The following is a 13,638-nucleotide window of genomic DNA, read 5'->3' on the forward strand; positions in this document are numbered from 1 at the left end:
CGGTGCAGAAAAATCAGTGCGGAATTGCTGCGGATTTCAAAGAAGTGCATGTCACTTCTTTTGTGCGGATCTGCAGCGTTTCTGCACCCTCCATGTTAAAAATACGCAGTGGCAAAAACCGCAGAAAATCCGCACAAAATCTGCATCAATTCCACATAAAAACCACACAAAAACCGTGGCAAATCCGCCGCTGCGGATTCTGCTAGGAGATGCGGATTTTGTGCAGAAAATTCTGCACCTCTTTTCCTACGTGTGCACATAGCCTAAGGTGATACTTGTTTGAATAACTATATAGTGCATTGCAGCACTTTCTACGAGTAGCAACGGTTGCTAAAAAATAGAATAAAAGTTATGTGAATAAAATAAACCAACATATGGCATCCAGCACTGTCATCATGAATAAGACGAATGTTGAAACGCGTTGATCACTCGTTTTTTCTGTCAGTGAATCACAGAGCTGGATGCCATATGTTGGTCTATTTTCTTCACATAGAATAAAAGTTATTTTTTAGCAACCTTAGCTACTCACTGGATTTTGTCTCCTTTGAATCCTGCTGTGGCTGCATCATCCTTATCCGTGCGAGGCGTTGGTCTGCAAACTGGAGGTCAAAACACTTGGACTGGTAAGCTGACTTTGCCCATTTAGTTTTCATTGCAGCATTTGGTATCGTTTTAGGTAGGAGTGAAAAAAAAAAACGCTGCAGACTAAGAATGATTTTAAAAAATTGTAGTATTGGATTTATTTTTATGAATTAACAAAATTCAACGTGAATGAACAAAAGAGAAATCTAAATCAAAATCAATATTTGGTGTGACCACTCTGCCTTCAAAACAGCAACAAAGCATCAATTCTAGATACACTTGTAAACAGACTTTGAGAGAGCTCAGATGGGACATTCTTCCAATCATCATAGAAAACGAACCACAGATATTCTTTGCATTTAATGAGAACCGATCAGCAGAATTTTGCCAAGTAAACTACAGGCTACCTGGGGTGAAGAAATCTGTCTACTGGTTCTTATGTAATCAGTGTTAGGCCGGCGTCACACTCAGCGTATAAAAATACAGTCCTTAATTTACGGCCGTAATACGCAGAAAAATCCCCAAAATAGTGGTCCGTATCCCATCCGTAGGCAGGGTGTGTCAGCGTATTTTGCGCATGGCATCCTCCGTATGTAGTACGTATGGCATCCGTACGGCGAGATTTTCTCGCAGGCTTGCAAAACCGACATACAATGGATCCATGTGCTCCCAAAAACATATGTACTGTGTGTATATGTATGTATGTATATATATCATCCTGCGCGAGATAGCTTAAAAGCTTTTGCCAGCTTTTGCTATCTCCTTCCTAAACCCGACATGATATGAGACATGGATGTCCTCATATGACCTCAAGCGTGGGAACTTTTCTGAATATTTTACCAGCCTCGAGGTCATATGAGGACATCCAGCAGAGGGCGCATCACTGCGAATGAAGGTAACTACAGGTCATTGACCTACTTTCCATTCATTCGCTGGGGTTTTACAGGCACGAGCACAGCTGCATTATAGCAGAGCTCCTGCCTGTAAAATAATTTAACCCCTTCAGATGGATTTACAACGTGGGACATATCGACGGAAGGTATGAGATATTGTTGGTTTATTATATTTAATTTGTTTCAGGTCGAGGGTCTTCAAGTGGATTGAGAGTGGAATAAAATATTACAACAACCTGTGTGTTTATTTCATTAAAATACTTTGCAATATTGTGTGTGTGCTTTATTAACCTTTTCATGCTATTGGATTAATAATGGATAGGTGTCATAATTGACGTCTCTCCATTATTAATCTGGCTTAATGTCACCTTACAATAGCAAGGTGACATTAACCCTTCATTACTCCATATCCCACCACTACACTGGAATGGGAAGAGAGTGGCCAAGTGCCAGAATAGGCGCATCTTCCAGATGTGCCTTTTCTGGGGTGGCTGGGGGCAGATGTTTTTAGCCAGGGGGGGGCTAATAACCATGGACCCTCTCCAGGCTATTAATATCTGCCCTCAGTCACTGGCTTTACTACTCTGGCGGAGAAAATTGTGCAGGAGCCCACGCCATTTTTTCCCGCCATTTAACCCTTTAATTTAATAGCTAGAAAGCCCAAATTTTGCACATACACACTACTAACTTCAGTAGTGTGGAATATGCAAAAAAATGGGGATATGAGATGGTTTACTGTATGTAAACCATATCTCATATCATGTCGGGTTTAGGAAGGAGATAGCTTAAAAGCCGGTAATTCAATCGCCGGCTTTGCTATCTCGCGCTGGATTTAAATATATATTATGTGATCGCGTTGCTGCGAGGGTCTCCTTACCTCCCTCCCTGTAGCAGGCCCGGATCCAAGATGGCCGCGGCATCCGGGTCCTGCAGGGAGGGAGGTGGCTTACCAAGTGCCTGCTCAGAGCAGGCGCTTGGTAAGCCTGCAGTGCTCTAAGTCAGATCACTGATCTGACAGAGTGCTGTGCAAACTGTCAGATCAGTGATCAGTGATGTCACCCCTTGGGACAAAGTAAAAAAAAAAAAATTCCATATGTGTAAAATTATTCCCATAAATACATTTCTTTATCTAAATAAAAAAAACAATAAAAGTACACATATTTAGTATCGCCGCGTCCGTAACGACCCAACCTATGAAACTGTCCCACTAGTTCACCCCTTCAGTAAACACCATAAGAAAAGAAAAAAAACGAGGCAAAAAACAACGCTTTATTATCATACCGCCGAACAAAAAGTGGAATAACACGCGATCAAAAAGACAGATATAAATAACCATGGTACCGCTGAAAGTGTCATCTTGTCCCGGAAAAAACGAGCCGCCATACAGCATCATCAGCAAAAAATTAAAAAGTTATAGTCCTCAGAATAAAGCAATGCAAAAATAATTATTTTTTCTATAAAATAGTTTTTATGGTATAAAAGCGCCAAAACATAAAAAAATGATATAAATGAGGTATCGCTGTAATCGTACTGACCCGAAGAATAAAACTGCTTTATCCATTTTACCAAACGCAGAACGGTATAAACACCTCCCCAAAAGAAATTCATGAATAGCTGGTTTTTGGTCATTCTGCCTCACAAAAATCGGAATAAAAAGCGATCAAAAAATGTCACGTCCCCAAAAATGTTACCAATAACAACGTCAACTCGTCCCGCAAAAAACAAGACCTCACATGACTCTGTGGACTCAAATATGGAAAAATTATAGCTCTCAAAATGTGGTAACGCAAAAAAATATTTTTTGCAATAAAAAGCGTCTTTCAGTGTGTGACGGCTGCCAATCATAAAAATCCGCTACAAAACCCACTATAAAAGTAAATCAAAGCCCCCTTCATCACCCCCTTAGTTAGGGAAAAATTTAAAAATTTTAGAAAATGTATTTATTTCCATTTTCCCATTAGGGTTAGGGTTAGGGCTAGGGTTAGGGCTAGAGTTAGGGCTAGGGTTAAGGCTACAGTTAGGGTTGGGGCTAAAGTTAGGGTTTGGATTACATTTACGGTTGGGAATAGGGTTGGGATTAGGGGTGTGTCTGGGTTAGGGGTGTGTTTGGATTAGGGTTTCAGTTATAATTGGGGGGTTTCCACTGATTAGGCACATCAGGGGCTCTCCAAACGCGACATGGCGTCCGATCTCAATTCCAGCCAATTCTGCGTTGAAAAAGTAAAACAGTGCTCCTTCCCTTCCGAGCTCTCCCGTGCGCCCAAACAGGGGTTTACCCCAACATATGGGGTATCAGCGTACTCAGGACAAACTGGGCAACAACTTTTGGGGTCCAATTTCTCCTGTTACCCTTGGGAAAAAACAAAACTGGGGGCTAAAAAATAATTTTTGTGGGAAAAAAAAAGATTTTTTATTTTCACGGCTCTGCGTTATAAACTGTAGTGAAACACTTGGGGGCTCAAAGTTCTCACAACACATCTAGATAAGTTCCTTGGGGGGTCTAGTTTACAATATGGGGTCACTTGTGGGGGTTTCTACTATTTAGGTACATTAGGGGCTCTGCAAACTCAATGTGATGCCTGCAGACCATTCCATCTAAGTCTGCATTCCAAATGGCGCTCCTTCCCTTCCGAGCCCTCCCATGCGCCCAAACGGTGGTTCCCCCCCACATATAGGGTATCAGCACACTCAGGACAAATTGGACAACAACTTTTGGGGTCCAATCTCTCCTGTTACCCTCGGAAAAATACAAAACTGGGGGCTAAAAAATAATTTTTGTGGGAAAATTTTTTTTGTTTTATTTTTACGGCTCTGCATTATAAACTTCTGTGAAGCCCTTGGTGGGTCAAAGTGTTCAACACACATCTAGATACGTTCCTTAGGGGGTCTACTTTCCAACTTTCCAAAATGGTGTCACTTGTGGGGGGTTTCAATATTTAGGCACATCAGTGGCTCTCCAAACGCAACATGGCATTCCATCTCATCTCAATTCCAGTCAATTTTGCATTGAAAAGTCAAACGGCGCTCCTTCCCTTCCAAGCTCTCCCATGCGCCCAAACAGTGGTTTACTCTCACATATGGGGAATCAGCGTACTCAGGACAAATTGTACAACAACTTTTGTGGTCCATCTTCTCCTGTTACCCTTGGTAAAATAAAACAAATTGGAGCTGAAGTAAATTTTTTGTGAAAAAAAGTTAAATGTTCATTTTTATTTAAACATTCCAAAAATTCCTGTGAAACACCTGAAGGGTTAATAAACTTCTTGAATGTGGTTTTGAGCACCTTGAGGGGTGCAGTTTTTAGAATGGTGTCACACTTGGGTATTTTCTATCATATAGACCCCTCAAAATGACTTCAAATGAGATGTGGTCCCTAAAATAAAATGTTGTTGGAAAAATGAGAAATTGCTGGTCAGCTTTTAACCCTTATAACTCCCTAACAAAAAAAAAAAATTTTGGTTCCAAAATTGTGCTGATGTAAAGTAGACATGTGGGAAATGTTACTTATTAAGTATTTTGTGTGACATATCTCTGTGATTTAATTGCATAAAAATTCAAAGTTGGAAAATTGCAAAATTTTCAAAATTTTTGCCAAATTTCCGTTTTTTTCACAAATAAACGCAGGTAATATCAATGAAATTTTACCATTAACATGAAGTACAATATGTCACAAGAAAACAATGTCAGAATCACCGGGATCCGTTGAAGCGTTTCAGAGTTATAACCTCATAAAGGGACAGTGGTCAGAACTGTAAAAATTGGCCCGGTCCATAACGTGCAAACCACCCTTGGGGGTAAAGGGGTTAAGAACTACGGGTGGGACACAGATCTCCAAGAAACTGCCTCCAGAGCTTATTTTAAATGATAGGAAGTGTTACCAGTATGAGACATGCACATCAGGAGAGAGTATGGTCAGTCATTATAAGTCTTAGGCTGGGATCACACATACACGAGATACGGCCGAGTCTCGCAGGTGAAAACCCAGCTCTGGCACCGGCACTCCGGAGCGGAGTGTGCAGCCGCACCGCAATACATGTAGCTGCAAACTCCGCTGCGGAGTGCCAGAGCTGGGTTTTCACCTGCGAGACTCGGCCGTATCTCGTGTATGTGTGATCCCGGCTTTACTGTCACACACGTGGATCGGGCAACTACAGTTACCTAGGAGGGGCGTAGCTAAGCAGCTACTTGGATTTCACTAGAGCTCCTGATGGTGGAGTTAGATTTAAGCTGCAGGTAGCCCCAGGTACCACTCCTAGGCAGTCCCAGATACTGCAGTTGCTGACCCAAGCGGAGATCTGTGTCAAGCCCATAGATCTTAACAGCTTATTTATCTACTGACAAAGATGTAACTTTATCTAGAACACAACATCAGATCGCAGATATCAAGGTATCATTTTAATTCAACTTCCCAGGACCTGCAATCCCATGTACAAGCATAGGGTTGATCCTACTGACAGATGCCCTTAAACCCCTTTACCGCCGAATGTGGTTTGCATGGTAACTAGTGTTGAGCATTCCGATACCGCAAGTATCGGGTATCGGCCGATATTTGCGGTATCGGAATTCCGATACTGAATTCCGATACTTCCCGCGTATCGGATACCGGAATCGGAAGTTCCCAGAATTCAAATTGAACGCAGCAGCCAATGAGGAATGAATGAAAGTGTGGGCACATCCTGTTTAGCATGGTGGGCATGTAAGTACTGGCAAGGCTGGGATTGGCTGCTGAAATGATGTCACTCTGCACTATAAAAAAGCGCTGCCGCCATTTTGCGCTCACTCTGCTGTGATTTCAGTTAGGGACAGGACGCTGTGTTCTAACTGAGGGCCAGTTGAGCTTGCTAATTGCTTTATTTTCCTTTCCAAAGGCTAATTTAGCAAAACGCTGTGTGTTCTTCACTGTTCACCTTGCTCTTGCCTTGCAGCGCTGTTTTAACAGCGTTCTGCAAGGTCTCTGTGTGTGTGTGTGTGCAGCTCACTCTGTAGTCTGTGTGCAGCCATATACCCGGTTGTATTCAGCTCAGGGGGGGTTCACACTGCCTCACACAGTTGTTCTTTTTTGCTCTTAGTGCAGCCTGCTGCACATTTTTTCTCAAATTTCCTATTAGTGTTTTTCCACCAGTCTCCAGCTCTATTGTGGAAAAACACTACATAGGATAACCTAGAGGGGGGTTTTTGGGCCTTGCAGCGCCGTTTACGGCTGTCTGCACGGTCTCCGTGTGAGCCCAGCTCGCCCTGTAGTCTGTGTGCAGCCATAGCCGGTTGGATTTAGCTCAGGGTTCGTTACTGGCTCATACCTTGAGAAAAATTTTCCTTTTTTTCAAATAGTGCAGCCTGTTTAAAATTTGAAAAAAAAAATTCCTATTAGTGTCTTTCCACTCGTATCCAGCTAAATAGTGGAAAAACACTATATAGGATAACCTAGAGGAGGGTTTTTTGGCCTTGCAGCGCCGTTTACGGCTGTCTGCACGGTCTCCGTGTGAGCCCAGCTCGCCCTGTAGTCTGTGTGCAGCCATAGCCGGTTGGATTCAGCTCAGGGTTCGTTACTGGCTCATACCTTGAGAAAAATTTTCCTTTTTTTGAAATAGTGCAGCCTGTTTAAAATTTGAAAAAAAAAAAATTCCTATTAGTGTCTTTCCACCAGTCTCCAGCTCAATTGTGGAAAAACACTACATAGGATAACCTAGAGGGTTTTTTTGGGGCCTTGCAGCGCCGTTTACGGCTGTCTGCACGGTCTCTGTGTGAGCACAGCTCGCCCTGTAGTCTGTGTGCAGCCATAGCCGGTTGGATTCAGCTCAGGGTGCGTTACTGCCTCATACCTTGAAAAACAATTTCCTTTTTTTCAAATAGTGCAGCCAGTTTAAAATTTGAAAAAAAAAATTCCTATTAGTGTCTTTCCACTTGTATCCAGCTAAATAGTGGAAAAACACTATATAGGATAACCTAGAGGAGGGTTTTTTGGCCTTGCAGCGCCGTTTACGGCTGTCTGCACGGTCTCCGTGTGATTTAAACTAGCTCTGTAGCCCGATCTGCACCAAAAAAAAAGTTAAGTTCACCAAACACAACTTAACACTTGTGTAGGCCACATTTGAAAAATAATAAAGTTTAGTCCACAATTTACAACATTAGTGTTTCTTACACCTGTTAGGAGGAGCATTACAGGAATAAGCACACTAAGGCCTTAGTACTTTTCTGCTTATCTTTATCTGTCAACCAAGATGAAGAGGGCAGGGAGTAAGGCACGTGGGCGTGGGCGCGGAGCAGGGAGAGGAGCAGGGAGAGGACGTGGTGATTCTGTGCCTGCTGCGGGCGCCGGTGACTCGTCGTCACTCAGTTTCAGCAGGGAACAGTCCTTCATGCGCAGCTTTGTCGGAGAGCGCCGTGCACCGCTGCTGCGTGAAGACCAAATTGAAGCCGTTGTCGGGTGGATGGCAGCTAACGCCTCGGCATCGACTTCAGTTAGTGCCACATCCTCTCAGGCACAGAGCACTGGAGAGCAGCCATCTGTCTCTTCACCACCTGCCAAATTGGCCAGGCAGTCAGAGAGCCCAGGACAGGAGCCGTCTCTACTTCTGTTCTCTGAATCTCTTGGCTTGGAAACAGGGGGCCAGCCAAGCAGCATTGGAGAAATGGAAGAAGAGGCAGTGTGCAGTGATGCCCAACACCTTTTTCTCTCTGACTCTGAAGAGGCAGGTGGGCCAGTGCCTCCGGTGACCACAGCGCAGTACGCATCTGATGATGAAACTCAGGTGCCGCTTTCTCGTGCGTACTGTGCTGCTGAGACTACCCAGGAGGAGCAGTTGGTGGCAGAGGGTAGTGGAGATGATGAGGTCCTTGACCCATCGTGGCGTGAGGAACAGGAAGGTGGTGGGAGCAGCTCAGAGGAAGAGCTTCCTCTTACGGGCCAAAGAGGGAGAGGGAGGGGGAAGACTGCGGAGCCTGTAGCCTCCACTTTGGCACCCGTTAGGAGCCTGTCTCTTTCCAAAGCCAAAAAGGGCGCTCCCAAGACTTGCAGTGCCTGGTCCTTTTTTGACACAGTTGCAGATGACATTTGTTTTGTCAAATGCAAGCTGTGTCATCATAAAGTAAAAAGAGGGAAAAATGTCAGCAACCTCAATACCACAAATATGTGGAAACATGTGCGGACCAGGCACGCGGTGGAGTTACAGAAACACACTGAAGATGTAGGCCAACCAACAGCGGCAGCTACCACCTCTTCAGCTCGTGTTGCCTCTTCCTCCAGCTCACGCACAGCTGGTTTGGCTTCCTCCCAGAGACCTTGTGTAATTCCACCCACAGCACCACCTTCCCAGTCATCCTCACACTCCCAGTCTACTCTACAGCCATCGGTAGTACAGGCATGGGAGAAAAGGCGGGCATTCTCGGCCAACCACCCCCGAGCACAGGCTCTGAATGCAGGCATTGCCAAACTGTTGTCCCTGGAAATGCTCTCGTTCAGGCTGGTGGAGACTGACAGCTTCCGTGACTTGATGGCATTGGCAGTCCCACAGTACAAGGTGCCCAGCCGCTTTTACTTCAGCAGGCAGGCTGTCCCTGCCCTGCACAGGCATGTTGAGGCAAACATAAAACATGCGCTACTGAACGCCGTCAGTAGCAAGGTCCACCTCACCACCGATGCGTGGACCAGTCAGCATGGACAGGGGCGATATGTTTCCCTCACTGCCCATTGGGTTAATGTTGTTGAGCCAGGTACAGATCGTGCGAGTGGCGCAGGACGTGTCCTGCCCACTCCAAGGATTGCAGGAATCCAGTCTGTACGCATCGACTCCTCCTCTTACACCAGTTCCTCTGATTCCTCTCTGCAGGATCCGTCACAGTCCACCCCCACATGGACCCGTGAACGTTTACCTATGACCGACATGAGCACAGCCGTGGCCAAACGTCAGCAGGCCGTCTTGAAACTAGTTTCATTGGGGCATCGAAGCCACACAGCGCAGGAGCTCTGGAATGCCATAAAGCAGGAGAGCGATGTGTGGTTACTGCCAGCGAATCTCCAGCCAGGCATGGTAGTGTGTGACAATGGCCGAAATCTGGTGGCAGCTTTGGCCCTTGGCAACCTCACTCACATCCCATGTCTGGCACATGTGCTCAATTTGGTTGTGCAGAGTTTTCTGAGGGACTATCCGGATCTTGATGCCCTGCTGCACAAGGTCCGCCTAGAGTGTGCTCACTTGCGGCGTTCCAGCTTGGCCAGATCCCGCATTGCTGCTCTGCAGCGCCGATTCCGCCTTCCGGAACACCGCATCATATGTGACCTACCTACCCGGTGGAATTCCACGTTACATATGTTGGAGCGGTTGTGTGAGCAGCAGCAAGCAGTTATGGAGTACCAGCTGCATCAGGCGCAAAGAAGTCGCAGTCAGCGCCGATCAGACTTCACAACCACAGAGTGGGCCACTATGAAGGACGTCTGCCAGGTTTTGCGTCCTTTTGATTATTCCACGCGGATGGCAAGTGCAGATGATGCACTAGTCAGCATGACTGTCCCCCTTATCTGCCTGCTTCAGCAAACTTTGCAAGGGTTAAGGGATGATGTTGTGGAAGAGGTGGAGGATGAGGAGTCACCTTTTCCATCAGCTTCTGGAGAGTCAGCGCCACGTGGTTCCTCACAAAGGGGTACGCAGGGGCCAATTTGTGAGGAGGATGAGGAGGAGTCAATGGAGGAAGAGCTCCGTCCAGAGGAGGGAGCGACACAATTGTCCAGTGGTCAGTGTGTACAGCGAGGGTGGGGTGATGACGAGCGGGCAGAGATCATGTCTCAAGCAGGGGACAGCGTTTCTGGGCCAGTTGGCACTCTGCAGCACATGGTGGATTTCATGCTGCAGTGCCTGAGAAACGACCGCCGCATCGACCACATTCTCAACATGCCTGATTATTGGGTGTTCACCCTCCTCGATCCTCGCTACCGGGACAACGTCCAAAACCTCATCCCTGCGTTGACCCGGGAGCGTAAATTGCGGGAGTACCACGACACACTGGTGAATTCCATCATCTTCTCCTGTCCAACTGAGAGGAGTGCTGCTAGTGCTTTACAAAGCAGCTCAGTGCGTCGAGGCAGTGGGGGAGGCTCTGCCCAAAGAGGGAGCAGAAGCAGTGCCTCTGCCCAAGGCAAGCCCAGTATGGCACAACTCTGGCACACTTTTGTGTGCCCGCCCCAAATGTCTACACCATCACCGGCGGCTCCAGTCAGCAGGAGGCAACGGTTCCGTCAGATGGTGACAGACTACATGGCTTGCCCTCTTACTGTACTCCCAGACGGCTCTTCCCCGTTCAAGTTTTGGGTCTCTAAGCTGGATACATGGCCGGAGCTAAGCCAGTATGCATTGGAGGTGCTGGCTTGCCCTGCGGCTAGTGTCTTATCGGAACGTGTCTTTAGTGCCGCAGGTGGTGTACTAACAGACCGTCGCATGCGACTATCCTCCGATAACGTTGACCGGCTTACTTTCCTGAAAATGAACCAGGCCTGGATCTCGCAGGAATTTGCCACTCCTCTGCCTGATTAAGTAATTGGGTGTCATCCAGGTCTCCTGCTGTGTTCATCTTTCTACCACCTGAACTGCTATTCCTGGGCTCCAACACCGCCAGTTGCGGCTCAGAAGTGCAGGCTGCACAGTAAAAACATACAACCCAGTGTTATTGGGTTTCAGTAACGTCAGCTGATCCCCAGCTGTGTAGCCGGCAATGTGTCCTGCGACCGCCACGCTGGCACAACAACCTAAATGTAAGGGAACCTGCCCCCCCCCCCCCCGTCGTTTGTTACTGAAAGAGCCATCTTGTGCAGCAGTAATGCTGCACAATGAAAAGGTAGCTCTTTTTTTTTAGCTCTTTGCACACACAGAACTTAACACTTATAAAATGTGTTCACTGATACCGTTATACCGTCCCGGAGCTGGGACTTTCCTTCGTAATTTGACGCAGCACAGCCGTCATTCCTACCCCCTTGGCACCGTGCGCTGCCTCCTTAGCGTTGTTTGATTCCGTCATGGACCCTGCGCTGTTATGTTATCCCTTGGCCATGCACAGTTTGCGCTGCCCGTCCTCTGACATCATTTGTTGTCGTCCTGGCTGCGCCTGTGCGTCCACGCTGCCCGAAATCACACCTCGCAGTGTCGTCTAATGTGATCCCACAGTGGGCCTGGTATCCATGGCCATGCGCAGTGCATATACTAGCCTCTCACTCCCCTTCTTCATGCTTCTTCAGACTAGGCGGCGTCAGCTGATCCCTAATAGCATGCCACGGCCGTGACGCCGCACAGTCTGAAGAAGCAGGAAGGAGGTGAGTGAGAGGCGATGATATGCACTGCGCATGCCCATGGATCCCTGGCCCGCAGTGGGACTACATTAGATGACACTGCAAGGTTGGATCTCGGGCAGCTTGGACGCACAGGCACTGCCAGCCTGACACCTACATGATGTCAGAAGACGGGCACCGCTAACTGTGCATGGCCAAGGGATAACATTACAGCGCGGGCTCCGTGACAGAACCAAACAACATTGAGGAGGTGGCGCCCGGCACCAAGGGGGTTGGAATGACGGCTGTGCTGTGTCACATTACAAAGGAAAGTCCCACTTCCGGGATGGTTTGACGGTGTGAGGGGACACATTATATGAGTGTGTACTTCAGCGTTTGCAAGGAGCATAATTTTCGGAACAACCATTTTCCATGTGCAGTATTACTGCTGTACAAGATGGCTCTTTCAGCAACAAATGCCTGGGGGGGGGGGTTAAAGGTTCCCTTTCAACTTGCTCCACTGCAGGCTTCGGCCTACACTCTGCTCCTCTTTGATTCCCTGGGTTTCAACACTGTCAGTTGCCACCTGGAAGTGTTGTCTACACAGAAAAAACACTAGGTGATGTGTCAGTGGGGTTCAGCACCGCCAGCTGTTCCCCTGCTGTGTAGTCGGCAACGTGTCCAGCACAAGCCACGCTGGCACAACAGAACAAAAGCTGCCACCAGTGCAGGCTTCGGCCTACACTCTGCTCCTCTCCTCCTCCTGCTGACCATGGGCTCAAACACCGCTAGTTTTTGCCCGGAAGTGCTAGCTGCACAGAGAAAAACACCAGCCAATGTGTTAGTGGGGTTCAGCAACGCCAGCTGTTCCCCTGCTGTGTAGCCGGCAACGTGACCTGCAAACGCCATGCAGGCACAGGAACTGAAATTAAAAGGGAACCTGGCCCCACCCCCCAGGTGTTTCTATGTATAACAGCCACCTAGTACAGCAGTACTGCTGCATTTGTACAAGGTGGCTGACTTTTTCTCCTTGCCCACGTGGAACTCAACACGTACAAAATGTGTCTCATTGAGACCATTCCACTGTCCCTGAGGTGTGACTTTCCTTTGTAATGATACGCAGCACCCCCCTTGGTAGCGTTTCCCGTCTTTTGTCATCATGGTTAGCTGGCTGCGCCTGTGCATCCGCCCTGCTAGAAACAACGCCCCTCGTTGTCATATTTATTTTGTCAGCGAGGGTGTGGTTTATGGGCATGAGCAGTGCATATGTTCGCCTGTCTTAACTCATCTCCTTCCGCCTTCTTCAGACTGTGCGGCCTCCTGGCCGTGGTAGGCGATAAGGGATCAGCTGAGGCCGCCCAGTCTGGAGCAGGTGTAAGGACATGTGTAAGCGGCAAACCTATTTACTGCACAAGGCCACGAATCCCAGCCACGCAGTGTGATTTTTTGAAAACACACTGTGGGTCTGGGATTCATGTCCATCGCTAACCGCAACGGCCGACATGAAATGAGGTCAGAAGACAGGAAGCGCTCACAGCGCATGGCCAAGGGATCACAATAGCGCAGACTCCTGTACAGCAAATAACAACGCTCAGGAATCTGCGCCCAGTACCTAGGTGAAAATTTTGACACCTGTGCTGCTGTTATGACCCCAATGGCGAGGGTCTCAGAGGAACGTGGAAGTCTGCAAGATACAAAAATCCAGCTCATAGGGCAGTGGTAACTGGGTTGACCATATATCTACTCCTAACGCCAACACTAGAAGTAGCCGGGGGTCATACCTACGTTGATCCTAGATGACTCGCGCCAGCCGAGAATCTAAATACCCCTAGTAGAGGAAAACAAAGACCTCTCTTGCCTCCAGAGAAAGGGACCCCAAAGCAGGATAGAAGCCCCCCACAAATAATAACG

General features: G+C 47.5%; 1 protein-coding gene across 7 annotated transcripts in view; it reads right to left on the reverse strand.

The window, feature by feature from the left end:
- CEP78 (centrosomal protein 78) overlaps positions 1–13,638 on the reverse strand; it is a 189,691-nt gene that overhangs the window by 153,385 nt on the left and 22,668 nt on the right. The gene's annotated exons all lie outside the window — the stretch shown is intronic.

Source organism: Ranitomeya imitator, chromosome 1, assembly GCF_032444005.1.
Source record: "Ranitomeya imitator isolate aRanImi1 chromosome 1, aRanImi1.pri, whole genome shotgun sequence".
Classification (NCBI taxonomy): Eukaryota; Metazoa; Chordata; class Amphibia; order Anura; family Dendrobatidae; genus Ranitomeya; species Ranitomeya imitator.